Source organism: Euprymna scolopes, chromosome 40, assembly GCF_053919585.1.
Source record: "Euprymna scolopes isolate OS-2025 chromosome 40, ASM5391958v1, whole genome shotgun sequence".
In the NCBI taxonomy this organism is placed as follows: domain Eukaryota; kingdom Metazoa; phylum Mollusca; class Cephalopoda; order Sepiida; family Sepiolidae; genus Euprymna; species Euprymna scolopes.
Window position 1 is genome coordinate 70,524,894 of NC_136521.1, and position 24,594 is coordinate 70,549,487.

General features: G+C 30.4%; 1 protein-coding gene across 32 annotated transcripts in view; it reads right to left on the minus strand.

Moving 5' to 3' along the window:
• The window catches only part of LOC145265633 (calcium/calmodulin-dependent protein kinase type II delta chain-like), a 705,488-nt gene that overhangs the window by 31,802 nt on the left and 649,092 nt on the right, over positions 1-24,594 (minus strand). The window lies entirely within an intron of this gene.

Genomic DNA, 24,594 nt, shown 5'->3' on the forward strand with positions numbered 1-24,594 from the left:
ACTAATTTCGACATTACAATTAAGTAAATAACATTGCCGTTGGTTAAAATTCGATTTTTATTATTATTACGAACAAGCTCCAAAATAAATTCTGCTGAATTTGTTGCTGTGATTCATGTGAAAACCAACATATTTCAAACATACAAAATCACATTAACTTCCACTACACACAGGAAATTGTTGCGATGTAACTACATGTAAAAGGAAAGTGTTATTAATTGTACTAAGTTGTGGTCAACCCAAGATATTTGGACAATGGTCATTTAAAGAGCATGAAAGCAAATTAATATTTTGCATAATTAATAATAATCTCAAAGATTTGAAAAGAATAATTGAGGACTGCAGAATCGATCAAAGAATTTGATTGAATTGAAACAAAACTATCATTGCTAAGATTTGCTGAATTACTGAGAAGAATATGGAACCTTGCTGTCACGAAGATTGCAGTACAAGTCACGGTTAAATCTGCTGTGAAAGGAAAAACTGGAGGGAAGATTTTCAATAATTGATTTAAGTATATGTAGTAGTTATGCTACAAACAACTTCACTTCAAAGAAACAAAAAGTGTGCTCTCTCTGCTACCGGCATGGGGAAACTAGATGAAGAAGACAATGCAAGAAAGGTGGCATGTTTTATAAAGGAGAATGAGATTAGCCACATGAAGTTGCAAGAGTTACCGAAACTCTAAGAGAAAGGCTGCAGTATTTCGTTCATGCTTTTGATTAGTAAGCTATCATTTTCAAAACTTTACAGAACAGTATGAAAGACAATGAGTCTTGATATTCATAGTAGCTAACTTGAAAAAAGTTGTTTGATCTTTTGTATAGAGCTTTGTTTTTAATTTTATTCTTTGATAAAGAAACAAACACCATTATATACATAACGTTTTGGCTGTTTTACTCTCTGGCCTTCTTAAGGTGTAGCTTGGTATAGATGGTAATCTTTTGGGAATATTTTTTGTTAAGTTCATCAAAGAATGAATTTCTTAGTAGATTCAATAATGATGATGATGATGATAATGATGCTTTTCCTCCTCCTCCTCCTCCTCCTCCATTTTGTCATCTTGTTTTTCTTGGTCAGAAGGTTTACATTTTTTGACAGCCTGCAATCTCAGTCTCCAAGCTTAGCAGTTCTAAGGATTTCATTCAAATTTCATTGTTTAAAATCTTTGATGATTTCCATGTTTTCTTGAGTTGTACAAATTTCCTTCATTCTTATTTTGCAAGGTCTCTGCTTTGTTTTTCTTCTCAATACAAGAGTTGCTTCTCTGAATGTGGCCAAACCAACATAGTCGACTGATCACAAACAGCATTTCATTGCAGATATTGAATGGGTAGATCCTCTTGTGTATACTTTAGTTAATTCATAATAACAGAAAATGGAACTGGTGAACGGTTAAACGAAGTCAACTTCATGAACTCACGCTGAACATGACAAAGGCTGCGGGAATCTAATAAAAACAGATATGACATCACATGACTCGAAAAGAGAAACAGTTTTGAAGCATGCAGGGCGTTTAGATGTAAATTACATGGGCCGACAAGATATGAGTAATTTGTGACTTCAATCTCTCTCTCTCTCTCATCCTACTGATCAGTGATTTGAAAAACATCACATTGAATGTCTTTCATCAGTTTTGTCTAAAGTTAGTCTCTTTGAAGGTAAGAATAAAAAGCTTTAATTACAAGATAGTATTCATGGTTGAGATGAAGTCGGGAAGAATGACCAGCAACGAAAGAATGAATGACCATTGTCAACTTTAGTGTTTTCAAAATCATGGCAAATGAGACAACATTCAGTATGCAACAACAACAAGAACTGAAATGCTGGATCTGATCTAACCAGACATTGCATATCGATCTGATCATGGGTCTGCCTTTACACTTAAGATCAGCAAGTTTCAAATTGATTGAAGGTTTCCAATTATGATAATGTTGTGATCTGTCCACCCTACAGATAATAATGAACTCTCCCACTTATTATAAAGACCGGGAGAATATGTCTGTTGGAGTTAGCACACAAATTATATGCACTTGACAGTCGGACCATACTTTTTATTTGTTGCATTTGCTTTTCTGTTCAATAAATTTTGTTTCCACTAATTACAGAATTGCATCTTTCTCCTGGACACTTCCGGAACCATAACAGATCAAAAGCACTTGAAGGCCAAAGAGTGCAACGGATGAAATGTTGTGTATATATAACAATTGCAATGAGGATAACTGCAAATAATGTGAAAAATATTAAGAGCAACATCATGTCTCAGAAATATCTTCACAACAAGATTGGAGATCCTTTGTCAAAAAATTAAACACACTGAATTTATTTATTATAGCGCTATCTTTTTATCTGTCCAGGATATAATTGAAAACAAAGCCCTATACCAAGCAGAACAAGTTCAGTGAAACTAATCAAACCATAGAATGATAGCAGTATACTCTCCCCAGAGAGCTATTTCACATGACAGAGAACAAAACTTCCACCTAGAATGGTTGATGGGTGGAGTTATTCTGTTGTCTCAATGCACAAGTGGATTGGTAGGTTATATTAAAGTGATTGTAGGCATCTTCAGAGCTGTATTTAAAATTTTTTTTTTTTTTTTTCAGGAAGATTCTGCAATTCTTCCACAAACAGTGCTTGATATTTCTAAATAGTCACCCAATCAATACTCACCAGGCTCAACATGACTCAACTTTAATGATCTAATGAGAACAAGTGTGTTAGGATGAATAAGGAGATTGATATCTTTCCTAAGAATATTAGCTCAAAAGTGAATATAATGATCCAGGCTTGATACTGAACTCAGCTCATTAACTTCATTATCCTTACATAGAACCACTGCATCAAGTGAACCTCATCCTCATGAATTTAGGAATGCATAAAAGTCTATTTTACAAAAATTTAAAAAATGAGATGACCAATTACTATTTTGTTGAGCAAAAATAAATAAAAATAAAAACACAGAAAAAAACTGGGTTCTTAAAGAGGTTTGAATCGCATTATTTTTTTACGATTGTTGGTTTGATATGATGACATTCAGCATTGAATAGAATATTTGAAATCAAACGTGAAACATAATAAATGAAAAATAATAAAGTGGAGTAAAATTATGATCATTGTACAGAAAGTCATTATCATAGGAGGAAAAAAATTCTCTGCTGAAATGAAAAATTTATTGAAAAGAGAATGGAGAATGATGAAGGTTTCAAAATAATGGAAATAAAAGGAAACAAAAAAGTTGTAAAAGGAAGAAAAAGAAATAAAGAAAAAATAGAAGAGGAAAGAAAGAGAAAAGAAAACATAGAAAAGAAAAGGAAAGAGAAAAGAAAGGAAAAGAAAAGGAAATAAAAAATATCACTGATTATCAAACTCCTCTTGTGTTGAGAAAGTTTGCCAGATTTCTTATAAGAACGTTTTGCTGTTATATAGTTTGAAAAAAAAAAAAAAAAGTCTAAACATTTTTCTCCAACAAAAAAGGATGTAATTAGGAAAATCAGACTTTAGTGCTTATGTTGATTGGTGAACTATTAAACCAACGCATTTAAGGTGAGAACATTATTACATACTTGTGTGTCATGTCAGAATTAGTATAAATTTTAAAATTATGAAAAACAATCCAGTAGAAAAAATAATTACGAGTAAAAATATAATTTATCAAATTATTGAGTTCTATCTAATATTTTAATGTGGAAAAGTTGTACGACCAATGCAGTATGGCAATCTGACTTATCTCCCTCAACTTAAATCTGCCATGTTTTAAAAAGAACATAATTGTGATTGACTTTTGGTTAAAAATGCATCTAGAACATCTTACTGGATCATTTTTCTTAAGTTTTGAAATTTATACTAATTTCGACATGACATGTAAGTTATGTTTTCACCTGAATTGTGTTGGTTTACCAATCTATACAAGCTCCCAAACTAATTTTGTTGTTGTCAGTAATTTCTTAAGACTTTCAATAACTATGAAAGTTTCTTTTTCATAAATAAATGCTTTTAGAAAATGGAGAAAATCACAATGCGGAAAGGAATAAGTGAAAAGATTAGGTGATGGAGTATATATATATACACACATATATATATATATATATATATATATGTATATATATAAAATTTTAGTCATTCAATAAATTTAAAATTTATGACGTGAAATAGTTAAATTTCAAATCAAAAGATTTTTATTATTATAAGACAAAGAATACATTTGAAATATTATAACTCCTTATCCTATAGGATTTCGATGTCTACCATCTCTTCAGAGGAGAAAATATTAGCAAATAGTTATAATGGTTTACACCTTATTTGCTAAAGTCAGTGAGACATGGAAAATCAAAATTAAAAGTTTTTTTTAAGTATTTAAATGTTATAGAGTAAGGGAAGTTAATGAAAAGGATATAAAAATTCAGATTTCCATACTAGTTGAATGTTAGATAATTTTATTCTGAAGTATATATATATATATATATATCATCACTGCTAGTTTTGTTATGATTAGACTTGACTAGTGTTTAGGAAAGCTGAAAAAAATTATGTTACTTAGGACATCAGTAACAAATGTGATTTTCATAAAGGCTTTCAAAGATGAGTATTAGCCTGATCTAGTATTTAGGAAAACTCGAGAGACAAACAAGAAGTCATCTTACCTATTAATATTATTCGAGCATCTATTTATTCACAATTACAATTAGCATCTTGCTGTAATAAGTTTGACTCACGGTATGCTTCAAAACTAGTGCATAAAGTTGAGCTTTTAAAACTTACAGACACTTTCAATTTTTTTTTTTTTTTTTTTTTTTAAATACCTACTTTAAAATCCATGCAAATTAGCCTTCATTACTAATAACCCTTTATATACTGCATAATCACGTTGACACCCTGGTGCTTGTTAAATCATCGGTTAAACAATGTTGAGCCTGGTTAGTACCAGATGGATGACTATTTTGGGAATAACAGATGCTGTATGTAGAAGAACGTCAATACCTCCCTGCAAGAGCTGCAAAAACTTAATGGCGTTATATTCTATGGCGAGGATATACATGCGACTAGGGACTGCTTGTGAATTTCATACTCCCATAAAATTCAATATTTGGAAGAAACCGGTTCAATCCATCTAAGGTAGTGCCGCTACATTAAAACTTTGTGGGAGAAAAATTATTTTTTAAAAACGCACGTCTATATTGCAGGGTTATCTCCCCTTCCAAAGGTCGTTAAGCCATTTAGAATTACCTCCCTCTAAAAAGCAAAAACTGGCGCTTCTACACTATCAGAACGACATTTTGGTTGGTTGGATGGTTGGTTGGTTGTTTTTGTTTTACGGCATATCAAACCTTTTCAGGTTATTTAATGCCGAATCCAGAGATTTTGAAGAACAATTTTTTAATAGAGTATATTTGTTTTTTTTTTTTTAAGTCTGTTTCTATTTAACCCATAGTTGGATTGGTTGGTTGGTTGTTTTTGTTTTTACGGCATATCAACCTTTTTCAGGTTATTTAATGCCGAATCTAGTTATTTTGAGGAACGATTTTTAATGGAGTATATATATAAATTTTTTTTTTTTAGTCAGATTCTATTTAACCCATAGTTTGGACCCTAACTGGTACTACCACTCCGGGTCAGAGTGGACCTGGGAGCAATGGCAATTAAAAGGTGGCTCCACACTCCCTAAGGCCCGCAAGGTGAGGCCTCACCATCGGATATAGTTTTAGGTCATATCCAGGACCCCATAGTTGGGACCCTAACAGGTACTATCACTCCGGGTCAGGGTGGACCTGGGAGCAATGGCAATTAAAGGGTGGCTCCACACTCCCCAAAGCCCGCAAGCTGGGGCTTCACCACCAGATATAGTTTAAGGTCATATCCAGGGCCCGAAATTTCGGAAATCGTAATACTGAATTTCATATGGAAACAATGGTATCTTTGTATTCCTCGTATTTTTAAGATAATTATATCCAAAAATGACGAAAATCGATAAGGTAGAAAATTATTTATTAAAGAAAATAGAATTTGAAGAAAACGATTGTATTTGCTTATGCGAGACACAGGAGAGTTCAAAAGGGAGGTAATAGTTTCGATTTATTTTATAAAACAAGATGGCCGCAATTTTTCACCTGCTAACACGATTAAAGTTGTATTTTTTAATAATTCATTAATATTCAGGCAATTTCGACTGCATAATTTGGAAGCTAACATTGTAATTTATAAGAATTGACAAAATAAATCAATAGAAACCATTGTTTTTTTTTTATCTGAAAACTTCATTTATCGACTACAAAATTTTGTTGGGATAGTGTAGAAGCGCCGAAAACCTGGCAGTCATTTTCGATTTTGTATTAAGTTTTTTAAAGAGAGAATTAGACAGCTATTTCATCCATATGAAATCCTAATATGTAAATCCTACTGTGTAAAAGTTCATATTTTATCAGCTGTATCAGTGGCTGTTGTTATTAGTAAGAAATAAACTAAATTTTCCAGTCCAAAGAAAATTAATGTTTAAAAAAAAAATTGTTAAAAATATTGCTTTATATAATAATATATATTAGAAAAAAAGATTAAAAAAAAGTTTTTCATTTAGTTGACAAGAGCACAAAGTATTTTTATTTTAAAAAGAGAAAAAGAAATAAATTTTAGTCATGTTTGACATTTATCACTGCGCAGACATAAAGAACATATGAAGTTATTTGATATTAATATAATGCATTTCTTACTACATAAAGAACATATGAAGTTATTTGATATTAATATAATGCATTTCTTACTACATAAAGAACATATGAAGTTATTTGATATTAATATAATGCATTTCTTACTACATAAAGAACATATGAAGTTATTTGATATTAATATAATGCATTTCTTACTACATAAAGAACATATGAAGTTATTTGATATTAATATAATGCATTTCTTACTACATAAAGAACATATGAAGTTATTTGATATTAATATAATGCATTTCTTACTACATAAAGAACATATGAAGTTATTTGATATTAATATAATGCATTTCTTACTACATAAAGAACATATGAAGTTATTTGATATTAATATAATGCATTTCTTACTACATAAAGAACATATGAAGTTATTTGATATTAATATAATGCATTTCTTACTACATATAGAACGATTCGGGAGATTTCAAACATTTTTCAACCCAGTTTCAAAGTAAAAAGCATGCACCAAAGTATTATGATTGTTTACAGCTGTTTCATGGCAGTGTTCATTTTAAATCATATGATGAATTATTAAATTATAAACAATGACTCTATAAAACATTCTTTTTTCAGAATTTCTTAAATATTAAAAAAATACATTCTAAAATGTTCAAAAATGCCCCAAAACTGAATCAAATCACAAAGTCTGGAACAAATACCTCGGTAAATATCAATTATTAAACTCAATTTTACATCAAAATTCACTTGAATTCATTCTCTTATACTACATTTATTAAGTGCAAAAAAAAAAAAAAAATGTTTGTTTTTCGATGTTTCACTGTATTTAAAGACTTTTTTCACATGACTAATTTGAAAAAAAAAACCCCAAAAAAACCCAGAAGTTACGTAGTGTATATATCAAATCAGTCATCTTTAAAAAGTCTTTGAATTTAGGTGAAATGTTGACGAATATATATACACATATATATATCTTAGCCGTAAACTGATGGGTAAACTAAATTTATACTTTAAAGCATTTTTATATTCAAAAGAAACAATGTTTAGTACATAATTCATAGATTTATAATTATTTTATTTATTGGAAATGATAATCTTGTATTAATTTTCTTTAAGCGATTTTGTTTTTCTGCATTATTTTTTATTATTAACCTGAAAACTGAAATTTTTTTCTAAAAAAAAAAAAAAAAAAAAATGTAGTCAAAGCCTCCAAATATTGGATGTCTTTTTCCGTTATACAAACGGCCATGGAATAAAATTTGCATGGTAATTCTTTAAAAGAAAAAACCCATACTAGCTTTACACAGTTGTCCACAGGTGGTTGTTTATTCCAACATTATCTTATTCAATGAATTGTTAGTTATCAATAAACATGCTGTTCAACTAAATAAAAAATATACACAAATATATTTTTGTAGATAAAAAAAAACAATCAAATTAAATGTCTTTTCCTGTTGTTTAGATTTTTATTATGCTGTACGCGTCCAACAATGCTTTTTTTTTAAGAGTAACAAGATATCTAGAAAACTCTAGATGTAAATGAGAAACATTAAACATTGCATTGAATTTGAAAAATATTATAAAAATAATAATAATAATAATAATCATGCTTGAGGAAAAATCCAAGTGAAATAAATTTAAAAAAAAAATAAAAGTGAAATTTGGAGAAAATTTCCAAAAAGCCTCCAAAGGTTATGGAAAAAAAAAAAAAAAAAAAATATTGCAAAATAAAATACATTACTGTAGTTCCCCTCATCTGTGGTAGTAGAAGAAAGGGGATATTCTAAGACCATTGTGTGTGTGTGTGTGTGTGTGTGTATATATATATATATATATATATATATATATATATATTTGTATAATTTTCTTTATTGATACAAACATTGGCTACATGTGTACATATATGTTTCAGCTGTGGTTTATTTTGAAATCCAGCGTCATCAGCCACATTTAAAATATGTATGCACATATGTAGCCAATAATGTTTGTATAAATAAAGAAAATTATAAAATAATACAGCTTATTTGTTATTGAGCACTATTTTATAAACACTGGGGTTTCATTGGATTAAAATCTAGAAAAACATAGCAGTACAAGCATTATATATGTGACCTGTCAGCCTTAATGTGTGAGGAACGATCTCAGCCAAACTACTCTATCAATTTTGGGGTTTACAGACTTGAAACTTGACATATAGAGGACTCGGAGCTGTGAAACAAATTCGATTTAGTTTTTAGCTGGTAAAAATAACTACTAAGGGGTAAAAATTGAACTTGACAGGTCTAAGTCGACTAAACATGTTATTTCTACACATGCACAAATATACATTTATATCTTAAACAACATTATATTTAAACGTTTTTATATGCACATAGATTTAGGTCAGACGGTAGCAAATGATGCTGGAGAACTACATGTTTTGGTTTAAATTCTAGCTGATGGCACCAAGTCGTTTTTTTTTACTTTGAAATCACTACTATATATTGGGTACAATATAAAAATCAATAATTATATATATATATATATATATATATATATATATATATATATATATATATATAATTAGTTTTCATTCCAAATGCCAAAATATGAAATCTATTCCGACTTGTATATATTTTCTTTCTTTCTTTCTTTCTTTTTTACATATTTTCAATTTCAGGAAACATCTAAAAATTATTGCAAACAAAATTTTTGTTAGGAATCTTAAGTTTAAAACTTGTAAGAAAACAGCTAATTATGCAATAAACAATTTATATACTTTTCAAGATAGCCTTATTAGCTAATTCAAAATTAATTTAGTGTAAAAGTCCTTTTACAAGTGTTTCAAAACCAATTTATTATATTTCATATATTTTAACAAAACAAGATTCATTTATTTTTTCCGGCAATTTTTTTACCACAGACAACAAACCGATAAAGTGATAAATAAACAAATATATAACAAATAAATGTTACCAAAGGCAAGATAAGTTACTCTTTTACCAACCTAGATAATTTTATTTTTTTGTTTTAACATATTTTAAAGCATTTTTTAAAGTTTGAAACACTGGCAGTGTCGAGTTGCTAAATTAGAATAAAAATAAAATGGCTGACATTACATGGTTATCTGGGGACACTAGATACTCGCTCAAAACTTGAAAATTAAACAAAATACAGATAGAAACCCACCAAATAACTGTCACTGTGATATTTATCATGACTAGAAAAGAGAATGATCCATGGTTCTTTGTAAAAGTAAAAATGACTTTTACAGTGTGACAAGCCTACCATCTATGAGGAACATTCCAAAAGTAATGCCTCCTATTTTTCTATTCCGACCAAACAGATCAGAGGGGATTGTAAATCGTATGGTTATGATGACTCCGTAGCTCTTCAACTTTTGGAGTTGTTGAGAAAAAAAAAAAAAAAAAATAGGAGGCTTTACTTTTGCAATGACCCACATACAAACACTTCTATGTTTATCATTATTGCATTTTATAAAAATTTTGGGTTAGAGTCAGCTAATGTACTTCCTAACTTGCGGCATAGCACTACCAGAAGCGATGACAAGGTAAACCAGTTCTTTCGCTTTTTGTCTCTCATGCTTATGTCTCCCCTGTGCATGTACTCTTTGATTTTAATTACATTTTTTAGTAGTTTTTTAAATTTTATTTATTTAATAACCATTGAAAAGTTTTTTTGGTCTTATTTTAATTAAGAATTATTGAAATTAGTTTTATTTTTTAAAGAATTATTGAAGACACGTTTTGTGCTCTTTTTGTTTCAAATAATCTTTGATTATTAAAAACACCTCTTTTTTAAAACTATTTTGGGAATATTATGTATTGGATACATTTATTTTACAATGTTTGAAATTTTGTTATTTTAATTTCAGTAAGTTTTATTTTTATATTTTCACAAACATATTTATATAAATTGAAATTAAAAAAAACTTATTTTTAAAAAAATTGAAAACAACTTTAATTTTTATAATTTTATAAATATATATTATAAAATTTTAAATAAAATAAAAACTTTTATTTTTTAAAATTTTGTTATTCAAAGTGCAAATAAAGACTAATTATATTATTTTTATCTACAAAATTCTGTTAATTTTTATTGTACATTTTTTAATAATGTCCTTTTATATTTTATTTCAATAAATCGCTTCATAATAGAATTACTGAAGAACAATAAAAGTGATGGATGGAACTGATTTGACTTGTCACCGCTTCCGGTAATGCTACGCCATAAGTTAGGAAGTATGTTTGCTGGCTATAACCCAATTTTGGATCCACATGACTCGTTCATTTAATGAAATATCTATTGTTTCAAGTTGGTATATATGAATTATCAGTATCACAATTTTTGCCCTTAAAAACTTCAATAGAGCTTATCAATTGAAAGTCAAAGATAAGGGGAGACTACTCTACCATATCCAAAATATCCATACATGCTCAGATTAGAAAAGAAAAAAAGTAATTTATGTGAAAAAAAAAAAAAAAAAGCATAAATGTTCTAAGAGTAATTAAACTATAATATATACATATATAGGGAGAGAAAGAGGGGGAAAAAAAGAGAGACTGGATGAAATATCCATCTGTTTATAAATATTATTCAATAGAAAAACAAAATATTTCAATTACTAAATTCTTTCTTAAATATTAAGGAAGACCTCATTGATTGAAACATCAGTTATATTATAATTTTAAGAATTTGAATATTTTGTTTTCTTTAATAATATTAATAATAATAGTAATGATAATAATAATTATATATATATATATATATATATTGTTTGAATAGCTGATACATCAGATTCATTTTCCTTAAAATAGTCTCAACCAATAAAAATAAAATATAAAAAAAAATGAACTCATTAAATGTATTTGCTATTCAAAGTGATTAAACGATTTTTTTTACAAGAAAATATGCAGGAAAGAACAATTAAAAAATGAAAATCCAAAACAAAATCTCAAACTGGAATTTCAATGTTTTGCCCCCATGTAACAAAGGCTTTTTCAAGAATGATATTAAAACTTAAAAAAAGTAGACTTTTCATTTTCACTCTAAAAAAAGACCTTTGTTACATTAAGATGAACCATTGTGATGTTACATGAAGTTTTTTGGGCTTTCATCTTTCCATTTTTTCTTTCATTTTGTCGGATTTATTTTATCCTAATATTTCATATGTTCAATCATGCTCAACAAGAACTCTTCATAGCCAATAGAGAAAAAGAGAAAGAGAAAAAAAAAAGGAAAAAAGAAACATGCCAATGCCGTAATAAGATCTGTGATAAAAAAAAAACATGCTGACAAGATAATCTCCCACCCCCTCTCCTCTAATTCACCCTGCCGGCAGTCACATGGTTGTTATATTTTGTCATGGAACTTATGCAGAGAATGACTCGTACTTTTGCGGGTGTTGTCTCCGCATATTCCAGCAGCTTATGTGAACGGACGGAATATGGTAAAACGCTCGGTCAACACAGCAAATGAGAGTTTATTAGAAGTAAATATTAGTTTTAATCGTGCAAAAATTTGAATCATTTTAATAAAGCCATCACACAATGAATCTAGTGGGTTTGCAGATTATGCTCCAGTCGCCAGAAAAAGTTTTTCATTTTGTCAGAAATTAATTGAAAGCAATATGAGATGGTAAATATGTGCAAAAACAAAATGCATTTGTAAAAAACAAAGTTTCATGAGTGACTGATTCACTTGGAGGTGCACAAATAGCCAAGGTAGACAATTGCATGTCTTGCATCATGAGACATTTTTATTTTGTTCAAAATCATGTCTTGAAACTGGAAATCAAGATTATATGCAAGCGATCACATGACATTGCAACAGCTCGAAATGTACAGTGAAAGTGTGTTATTGGTTCGGAACACACTGTGACTAATTGGAAAAATGCCCTGAGAGACATTTGCCAAAAGTATTTCTTTTTTTTTCTTTTTTTTTTTTTTTTTACTATATTTCCATTTTCTTAATTTAAATTTCTAAATAAAAAAGTTTTCTATCACAATGTTTTCTTTTTTTTTCGAACGTTTTAAAATTTGATCAATGCTTAGTATATTCTGGCAGTTTACATAAACTGCAGGAATATGCCAATGTAACATCCGCAAAGAAGCGAGTCATTCTTATCATCTAACTACTATAAGAAAACTATCGATATAATCTTTTTAAGAGTTGGCAATAATTGATGAATATGAGTAATGGACGCCATACACTCTTTGAATTGGTTGTGAGTTTTGATTGAATATCAACCGTTTTTTGTGTTATTCAATGTCATATTCAGTCATTTTTTTACGTCCTTAATATTTTCAATTATTTATTCATTAGGTTTGGTTTTACAGCATATTAAACCTTTTTAGGTAATTTAATGCCGTATGCAGTCATTTTGGTAAAAGATTCTATGCTTCAAGTTCTTAATATATTCTAATATTTATATATTGTGTTTGGTTTGGTTGTTTTGTTTTATGGCATATCAACAGTTTTTCATGTTATTTAATGACAAATTTTGCTAAAAGATTTTATGCTTCAAGTTCTGAATTCATTAGGATGTTGTTTAGTTAATCGTCGTGTAAATATGTGTGTCGACAACCAGATAGAGTTTCATTGGACTATGACAGGTACTACCACTTTTCGGTGGACCTGATACTAGTGGTAACTAGGGGGTGACTTCACACTTCCCAAAGCCTCCAGATTGGGGTACTCTAGAAAAAAAGCCGCTACAGACTATAGGAATAGTTTATTTTAGATAAAGTTCATTTTCTATCTGCATCTGTAATGCAATAAAACCCCAATTTTATTTTTGCCTGGTCAATCCCAAGTGTCACAATGTGCAAGGGAAATAATCCGATTAACTTTTTGATACTTGTGTAGATTAGTGATCTTTTAAACCAACGCATTTCATGTGAAAAAAATTATTACATACTTACGTGTTATGTCAAATTAGTATAAATTAAAAAAAAAAAATTATAAAAAATGAGCCAGTAGAAAAATTATAAGTAATTTACAAATGAAAATAGAATTTATTGAATGATCAAGTTTTGATGTGGAAGAGTTGTGTGACCAATTCTGGATGACAAACAGACTTATCTCCCTTGACTTAAATTTTTAAATAAAGCATAATTGTAGATGATTTTTTTGTAAAAATACATCTAGCACATCTACTACTGAATTTTTTTTGTAGTTTTTAGAATTTATACTAATTTTTGACATGACATGTAAGTACATAATAATGTTTTCACCTGAAATGTGTTGGTTTAAAAGATCACCTATCTACACAAGCACAAACTTTTGCATTTCTTCTTGGAGCAAAGTTGTTTCTCTTGGTACATATATAAAAAAAAACATTTCTTTTAAAAATTAATGTTTTTTATTTCTTAGTTAAATTTACAAATGAACAAACATCTCAAACTTGTGCCAGCTGTGTCACACTAACTCTCTCTACTTCTTTACAAGTCCGTCTATCTGCCAGACTTTCTTCTCCTGGTATCAAAAGTGAACTTGTTAAATAAACTTTGTTTACGTCATCAGCTTTGTCATAAATGTCTGTGACCTGATTTTCAGTCACAGTGTTCTTGGAAAATATCTTTCTTTTGTCACGCATGTTTGGACAAGGAATATTTTTGTTCTGTTTTGTTTTTTTTCCAAATAATTTTTTTATTCTTCTGCTTTTATTTTTATTTTTTTAAACCTCAAATTAGTCTTCAAATGCAGTTCAGAACTCGCATTCTGCCTAATAACATTATACATCTCTAGACTCAATATTTTTCAAGTAAAAACAAACCATTTTTTATAGATATGGACATGTTACCAGCTGAGGAAGTTTCAGTTAATACCTCATAAAAATAGCTGACATAAAACACTAAACCGTCTGAAGAATAAAACTGTCTATTCAAAGTCTGCTTGGCTAAATGTGAATATAAATGTGTCAATTTAGAAATACTTTTCAAAGTACGGATCATGTCTTTTTTGTGACCTAGCTTATCAAACCCATGTGATACTGCAATTCTGGCAGCATATAACAGCACACTTTTGGTTTGTGTATACAAGTTGATAAATAATCTGAAAATATCTTTTAGTAGACCTCTGTTCAGGCTCGAGACAATGGATAGCCTCTGCAAGAGAAGACTGTTGTGAGGCAAGGGTTGTGCAATCTATAACTACCCCCCTCTTGAACCAACATTGCTTGAATTTAGTGGCAAGATATCAAAGACAACTAAATATAATGCTTGGATAAACAGAGAGCTCTGCTAAGTATTCCCAAATGGTCACCCATTTAGTACTGACTTGTCGCAACGGTGCTGATATATGGCATAATGATGTTAACATATATGTTTCCAGTGAATCATCTTTTGAAGACTCAAAAAGAAAAGCGTGATCTATGAATGCATATTATTATTTGAACTATTGTTCTCATTTCATCAAATGTATAATTTTGCTTGTTTGTATTATTTCAAACTATTGCTTTTTGTATTATTTGAATTACTAGCATGGGTGCCCGGCGTTGCCTGGGTGTTTGGAGGTGTGTGTTGAGCAAAAAAAAAAGTGGTAGTAGGAAGGCAGGCTTGAACCCATACCACGAACGAGGAAAAAACATGACGTCTTTGCTGTTACAACCACCGCCAAACCAGAAGTGACGTAGGTTTAAATTAAGGCTAGAAGGCTAGACAATCGAAAAGAGGGAATGACTTTCGAAAATATCGGTGAAAAAAGCGACCCCTCCCTGTAGAAAAGTGCCCAGTGGAGGGTGAAGAAATTAATGTTTTTAGCAAATTTTTTGGTATTTGTCGTCTGAAGGGTTGAGCTTCAAAACGATACTGATCTTTTGAAAATTCATCTCCTCTGTCGAAAGTTTTAGGTAGACATGCAAACATACATACATACATTTATATATTGATAGCTCAAATTTTCTACCCAAACCGATTAAAATGCTTGCCCTATCTCTGAATACCCTTTATGTAAAATTTTAAACGTTTAGACCAGAAATTGCCTGATTAATTTGGTAGAGACCGCAGAGGTCAAATGTTTTTTAACTTTGACCCCTATTATGACCACTTAATATTTATTGTTTTTAGCTCAAATCAAGTTATTAAGTTAGATCCATGTCTCAGGAACCTATATCTAAAATTTCAATTGTTTATACCCAAAATTGGCGGAGGAGTTTGGTAGAGTTCTCAAAGGTCAAATCGTTGAACTTTGACCCCTTAACAGCTAAATTTCTGGCCGAAAATGGATTACAAAGATTTTCCCAAATCTCACTACCTGTATATCAAATTTCGAGTCTGTAGACTGAAAATTGACAGAGTTATTGTGTAGGGAAATGTAGACAGACAGACACACACACTTTCACTTTTATAGATATATAGATTCAGACTACTGTTCTTTACCTGGAGCATTATTTTCATAACATTTTGGTCGATGCAACCTACAACCTTCTTTAGGTGTATCTTGTTGAATCTTTCAGTTGAACGCAGAAATCTTTCCATGAAACTTGGGAAACTGCAGGCGACACTCAAAATACAATTGCGAATTATTTAGGACTTCTATGCAGTCATGGCTGACAGAACGAGTGCATGCTACACCTGTGAACTAAATAAAGGGTTCCATTTGAAAATCTGTGCAGAATCCCAGAGTTTGAGAAAATATACCTGAAGAATTTCGGAAGTTACATTGACCAAAATGTTGTGAAAACAACACTTAAGAATAGTAGTTTAAAGAATCGAAATAAAACCAATAAGCAATCCACATCTCAAAAATTCAGAATAATAATCTAAAGAAGGTTTGCCAGAGTGTCTAAACATGGAATACATTTATATATGTAGATCACTTTACACAGGAAATTCATGTCTGTAAAAATCTTTTCTAACTTAATATTTTTTTTAAACAAATTACATATCTTTTTTACCTATTCCTTTGTTCGAGATGAAGTAGGTTCATTCCATAATCAGATTTCGCTGTGGTTTGCTTGATCTGTGTTAGTTAATAGACTTTCTTGTTTGTATTGCGCGTTTGCTAATCTGGCAGAGTACTCGCCTCGCATGCAAAAGCCTCGGGTTTTGAATCCCGAGTTCGGATACGTTTAACTGATGAGCCCAAATGAGGGAAAAGCTTGAATCTTGGATTTCCAGTTTATTGGCTGTCGTGGCTTTTGTGAGCTGCGACGTTGTTTGACTGTAGAAATAATTTTATAATCTCTCATATTCTGAAAATTATATATATAAGAGAAAGAGAGAGACAGGGAGAGGAAGATTATATATATATATATATATATATATATATAAAAGATAATATATGGAAGAGACACAAAGAACAAATATCACAGCCAGACATGCAAAAGGATCACTGCTGTTAGAATAGCCCAGCAGTCTGTCGGACTGATTGTCGATTGCCAGTATATGGGAGATGGATTTATTCACCTTGAAATGCTTGATAAAGCTAGGTTAACATCACTTGAGGAAAATGTATTTTATGAATATCCAAAATAAGTCATTGAAAATAAATGCAAAAAAGGTGTGTTTATATTTTTATGTTTATTAATTTAATTGCAAAATCGTTATTTTTCTTTTTTGAATATTTTTTTGTTGTGGTAAAAATATCTATTAAGAAATAAGGAAAAAATATTTTACTTAAAACATTAACATTTGTTATTGTAAAATATCTTAACACAAATTGGAGACATTTTTTGTAGGCCAGAGTATATTTTTTTTCGTGCACCTGCTTTTCAAAAGTCCATTTCATGTCTAACCTCTTACAGATGACATTAGTAAACATATACTACTTACTATATCTCTTTTGATAAGTATTTGTTGACATTAAACTTTAAGATGACTTTGTTGTAGTCTACAAGTGTTACATAATGGGACCCTATGCCAGTAAGTAGCAATGATGTTAACTAATATGAATTTTGGCAAGGGTTACATTATTACATGTCAGGATGACCTGGTAGCAAATGGAAATAGACCCAGCTGCAAGTGGTATGATTGAAGCAAGGGTCAAAGGTTAGTTCCTTAGGCAAAACACGCTAGAAATGAACGTTAAAATATAGGAGGTGATGATGTCGCACTTTTGAATAGAGAAACAAAAGAATTTTCAAACATCAATCTGAGCCTGGAAGTAAAACAAGCGACATGCATCTGACAATGTAGAGAAAATCTAAGTCAATGTTGCCTTGAGATTTTGCCTGTCTGCATCTCTCAATTCCCAAGTAAAATAAGAAGGAATTAATTTTAGCCCAGGTAGTTTCTCCTATTTCTAATAAAACTGTTGAAAAACAATAAATCTTCATTGTGTTTCAAGTTAAACAGAAGATCAACAACTACAAGAGGATCATGGCCCATACATGAAAAAATGATGATCGTTTATATAATAGATTGTTTGCCAGCATTTGTTTTCCAAATTAGTAAATAAAATGGTTAAAACAATGATCTGCCTGATGAAACCTGGCTCAATTGAATTCCAGAGAATGAATAATTTTTTCTAAATTATTCATTTGAGGCAATGCTGAGCAAAAATATATTAACTTTGTAGTTCTTTGTTTTTTTAGTTTATTACTTTAAGTTGGACATACAAACATACATACACAGCAAAATTTGTCGTTTATATAATAGATGACAAAGCACTATGTGGAATATTCATGTTTATATTTCACCCGCTTTTTTTCTTCCTCTTCCTTCTTCCTCCTTCTTTCTATCTTTCTGTCCCTCAGAGTTTTTGCCGGGAAAATTAGAAACAATATCATGAAAGTAGAGAAAAAGCACTCTAGCCAATCAAAAACTGCCTGGACAGCCTTATTGGAATTTCCCAGTAGAGGTGCCTCAGGTGATGAGCAATAACTACCCCCCCCACCTCTGAAAGGGCAAGAAGGTAGAGCCTGTGAAGGTGGGCTTGCTAAAACTGCACATAACCATATCCCAGACTGACAGAGAACAAACCATGCTAAAAAAAAACCAGCACAGACTTTGGATTTTGGTATGAAGCAACCCCAAAGTGAGACATAACTGTATTGTACACTAAATTACCTGAAAGGATCCATTTTATTCGTTACCTATGGTGTAACGTATAAAGTAACAGGTAAAATTTGGTTCTAAGTGACACTCTTCTGGAGGTTGAAGTTTCAATTCTCAGTGCAGGTGATACAAGAAATACAATTGCGAATAACTTAAAACCCTATTCGGTCATGTCTAAAGGAATGAGAGCATACTACTCTCGTGGATTAAATAAAGGATTATGTTCGAAATTTCATGCAAATTCTCGAGTTTGACAAGATAGGTCAAAGGTCACATCCGCTGAAACATTGTGTGAATAATACTAAAGATGAGAACAGTAGTCCAAATAATATGAATTATCATTCCTCATCTAAAAATTTCACAACCATAACTACAAATTGTTTACAATTATTGTAATTTTATGTTTCGCTTACAATATTGAAAGATCAAAGTATAGCATCTGTTCTGATTCTACACTTAAATTTTTATGTTCTTGGTTAGTGATGAAATCTTTCCAAACTGAAACAATATTTTTGTTCGAATCCAAAGTTTTGCTTTTTAAAGACGTTTTTTGTTTGTTTTACCCCTATTAAAAACAGATTTTGTTTGGCTGTTGTTTCTGACTGAGATTACAGGAGCACTAATTTTTTCAGCAGCATTAAGAGCAGCTGCTTTATCATCAGTTGTATAATATGAAGATGGTTGTAGCGCCATGTTGCGCATGGAAAGGAACCCTGCAGTTATCTCTGGTGAACTGGTGGAGAAAGCTGCTTTCTTAATCAGAATCTCTGGACTTAAGAATGAATTTTCAAGAGTAAATGCGCTAATGACGCAGCAATTCAACATGAAATTGGACAAGTTCTACACCATTGCATCGTGTTCTGTGTAAAATTATACTACCCTTGCCCTACAACTGAAGCATGCTTGATTTTCTGGCAACTTTTTTTAATTGATTTGAATAGTGAGGCACATTCAAATGTGTCCAAAATGAACAGCTCTTCTCTCACGTGAATGAAAATAAAAAAAAATAAAAATTGGAATCATGTATTTTGTTTTGATGTACAATTATAATAAGGAAGAATCAAACAGAGTTGAGAGAAGAAAATGTAGCAAAAAATTATTAGAAAAATAGAATAGAAGCAACACACCATGCTGCAGGCAGGAGGAAAAAGAGCAAAGTCTCCTCAGAAATGGAGATAAAACCATATGACTATGTGCATGTGTGTGTGTGCAGTGTGGGTGTGTGTGTGTGTGTGTACATTTGATGGAGAGGAATAAAAAGAATATGGGAATATGCATTTAGAAATGTATGTGTGAGCATGTGTGTGTGTGTGTCTCTCTCTCTCTATATATATATATATATATATATATAGATATGTACATATATACAGAGAGAGAGAGAATGTACTAAAACGTTTTCATATATAAGACAAATTGAAAAAAAAATTTAACACAGGAGGAATAAAAACAAGCAAGAGATGATTTTTTTTCTGAACACATTTGCAGATCTTAATGAAACTGGTTAATCTCTTGTTTGTTTTTCTTTCTTCTGTTTTTCACTACATTTTATCTCCACAGCATTTAATTTACAATATATTGTACATTTAATCTTCATATACGTGCGTGTATATATATATATATATATATATATATATATAAATATTGGAACAAAAAAAGAAAAAAAGAGTGGCTGCAAAAACTGGTGGAGGAAATTTGATAATTTTTTTTTCCGCCTTTTCTTCTCTTTTTGGCTGTATTTTAGGAAGATTTTATTTTTAATTTATTTTCTGACTGCAAAATTCATTTGGGAGTCCTGATGATGACATGAAATCATGAAATGTTGATTGATTACAATGTTTATATAATTTTATTCATAAAAGCTCTACACATGCATTGAGTACTTTTGAAAATATATTGTTTTTTATGTCCATGTTAATGATATACTTCAAGTGTGTTATAAAACAAAATGTAATGAAAAGCAAAATCAAAAGAAAGAAAACATTGATTTTTATTCTACTGTATTTAATTGTTTTTCATTTTGTCTTTTATATAAGAGTGCTCAATAATAGAGCCGTATATTAGGTATAAAACGAAGCTTCTTATTCATACAAACATTTTTGGTTACACATTTGCAAAAATATTTTGGTTCTAGCTGGAAACCTACTAAACCACTGAAGGACACATATCAACTTCAAAAAGTGGTCTGAGAAGGTCCTGAACTGAAATATGTCTGCAAATGTGCAACCAAAACGTTTGTATAAACAAAAACATTTTATATCTAATTACACACGTTTATATATATATATATATATATATATATATATATATATATATATATATATATATATATATTATTATGATTAGAAGAAAATATATATTATTGAGGTATATATTCTATAAATAATATTTCAAATTGTAACAAATATTAAGCTCAATGAATGTGAATTTTCAATTTCAGAGCATGTTTATCCTTAGTTATCATTCCAAGAACCAAAAAATGTTAATTCACACTAATAAGTTTTATTCATTTTTTTTTTTTATTTGTCTTTGTATAGAGTTGTTTTGTGGTCTTCTGCTATTTCAACAAAACATGTGTAAGACATACTTCATAAAAAATGAATTAAAAACATGAGTGTGAATTGAATATATGGTTTTGGAATAATTACTAATAATTGTGTGTGTGTGTGTGTGTGTGTGTGTGTGTGTGTATACACATATATGTACACATATTTTTAAAGAAAAGAAAAGCAAGTGAAAATCTTAAGCAAATATGTCAACAGATAAAATTTGGAAAAAGAGAGCGGGAGAAAGAAGTCACTCGTGCAAGAGCAAAAACATGGAGAAATGGTGTTGACCCAGTCAGTAACAACAAAAAAAAAGTTGTAAACACCAAACAATATTCTTAACAACTCGCATACCAAACATCTGTTTCTTTACTGAATCTGACAAATTCTCATTTAATCTCTTAAAATCAATATGCAATTCCTAATAAAATCAAAGGGAGATAAATCAGAAAAATAAAAGATGACGAAGATACATTTCCGATTGGGATCTCTGTTTATTATTCATTATTAGCATGCTTTTTTGCTGTTTATGTTGTGGTTATGGTTTTTATATATTGTCTACTACTATATATAAGATTGTTATTATCCCCCTCCTCTTCCCACAGTACATTATAGGTGTGTGTTTTATATTTAGTTTCATGTAATTTAGATATCTATATCCTACCTTAAAACGTAGAAAACTGCCACTAGGTGGAAATAAAAACTAATGTTATTAATATGGAGTATAATGTTACGTTTGTGGGTTTTATATGTTGTCAACAGCAAATAAATGTATATTTGTACCTGACATTTTTTTCCATTATTGTGTATTCGTATCATATTAATGTTTGGGACCCCGTCTAAATACAGAGTTTAGCGGTAAAATAACCTTCATATTCCAACATAGTGATGTCATTTTATTTTTTAATTGGCTAGTCAGAAACAAAGTTTGATTTGACAGTTTAAATGCGATTTAGGTTTGACTTTGAAATTCTGACAAGATAGCTTTATAAGTTAATTCTATATTTCTGAATTTTGAAGATGAAGATGGATTATTCATATTCTTTGGACTATTGTTTTTATCTTGAATGTTATTTTCACAATGTTTTGTCCACTTTAATCTCTGACCTTCAGGAATATCTTATCAAACTCGGGAATCCCGTTTATTTAATCCTCTCATTCCGTTCGCCATGACCCGGCAGAAGTTCTAGGTAATTCATAAGTGCATTTTAAATGTTACCTGCACTGAGAACCGAACCTTCAACATCCAGAAGAGTTTAATTCTTACAACTGAATTTTAACAAGTACTTTATCCACTATGACACTCAAAATACAATTGTTAGTTATTTAGAACTTTTATCAATGACATAGTGGATAACGTATTTGGTAAAATTCAGTTGTAAGTTACACTCTACTGGAAGTTGAAGGTTCAATCCTTAGTGTGGCCAACATTCAAAATACAATTGCGAATTAGGACTTCTACCCACTCATAGCTGATTGAATAAAAGTATACTACCTGCCCTCCCCATGGATTAAATAAAGGGTTCCGTTTGACATTTCGTGCAGATTTCTGAGTTCAACAGAAAGATTCTTGAATTTGACAAGGTATATCTGAAGAAGGTCAAAGGTTATATCAACTGAAACGTTGTGAAAATAACATTCAAGATGAGAACAGTTGAATCCAAAGAATCCAAATATAATGTTTATAAGTTAGATAACAAGTATGCTTTTTTTTATTATTTCTTGAGGGACCCGTATGCACACCAGCTCCAAGCCTAGAACCCCTTATTAGCATTTCTATTATTATTTTTTTTTAATTTCTATAATTTTCCGGTTGTAAAATGAAATAAAGGAAAACAACAGATATCAAGCACAAATGTAGATTCTATGCAAACACTCACAAACAAACAGACGGGAACTAGAAATTTATATATGGAAACAAACACGACTACCTGGTATTGTTCAGGTCAAAAGTGTAACATATTTCTATAAAAACTTATATCTCTCTCTTCATCCCCCTCTTTCTTCTCTGTCCAACCCATTCCTCTAACTAGACACAGACACACACACAGATATATGCACTTTTATAGATTCCTTGAGGCATGAGTCGCCATAAGGAAAGATAAAAAAAATATCAGAGTTACTTCCCTTTTGTTAGTAATAGTAGGGCTACCCAGCATTGCTCGGGGTCAATATGTAACCTATTTGTATTAAGACTTCTATCTTTCTAACTCTCTCTCTCTCTCTCTGTTCCCAAGCCCCTCGTTTTCCCCTGCCTAGTCCATTCCTCTCTAGCTGGACACACACACACAGACAACTCTCCTTTATATAATCGATTCATCAAGTAATATGTCAGCATTTTCTTTCCAAATAATAACATTGAAAAAAAAAATCGATCCTTCTCTGATGGAACATGGCCTAGTTGATCCGCACAGAATGAATTTTTTTTCTAAATTTTAGATATCATTTTTCCTGGACAACACCAGTGAAGATAATATCAACTTTGTGGTGGTCTGTTTTGTAGTTTTTGACTTTTAGTTGGTTATACAGACATTTACATGATATGTTAGATATAATATGGCTGAAAAATCGACTTCCCTGAAGAGATCTGTGTCAGTTTAGGATCAAACAATGAATAATCTTTTTTTTTAATTTTAGGTATTATTCATCTGGAGCAATGCAATCAAGAAAATACCAACTTTGTGGGTATTCGTTGTGTCCTTTCTGAGTTTTATCCAGATATACAAACATACACACAAACAACTACCCTTTATATTATGGATTGCAAAATATTCTGCAAGTTAGGCTTAAGTCTTGAAATCTTTGTCACCAATAAATGGTGAATATGTGTGTTTTACAAGTCAGCATTTGTACTTTGAAGCTAAAATTGAATCTATTTTAATTTGAAAAACGTATATTTAATACTTGTGGAGATTTTGGTATTTGTCTGAAGCCGTACCTATACTACTGCTTTCAATTAATGGTCAATTTGATTTTCTATATTATTTCAAGCTAATATGCTATCTTTCAATTTTTAATTTGGGGTGGGGAGTGGGGGGGGGAGGAGTATCTCTTCTATTGTCATGATTCCAACCTCCCAGGCATTATATTTTGCCTTATTTTGTAGCAATTTGATTGATTTTAAATTCTAGAACAATAAATATTCCGTCTTCTTACCATAAAAACAATTATCTGTTAAACATTCTTTAAATCAATAAAAACAAATGTCAGTTTTTGAAATGTATTTATTTAAAATTGTAACGTTTTAGCTGATGGGGGCAGTGACATAATTTGATTTTGGAACAATTCATTTTTAAATGAGTAAAGTCAGAATTTTTTTTACCTTAGTCACTTCAAATTAATCACCAATCATGATCTTTGTTGATTGGACAATTTCATTAA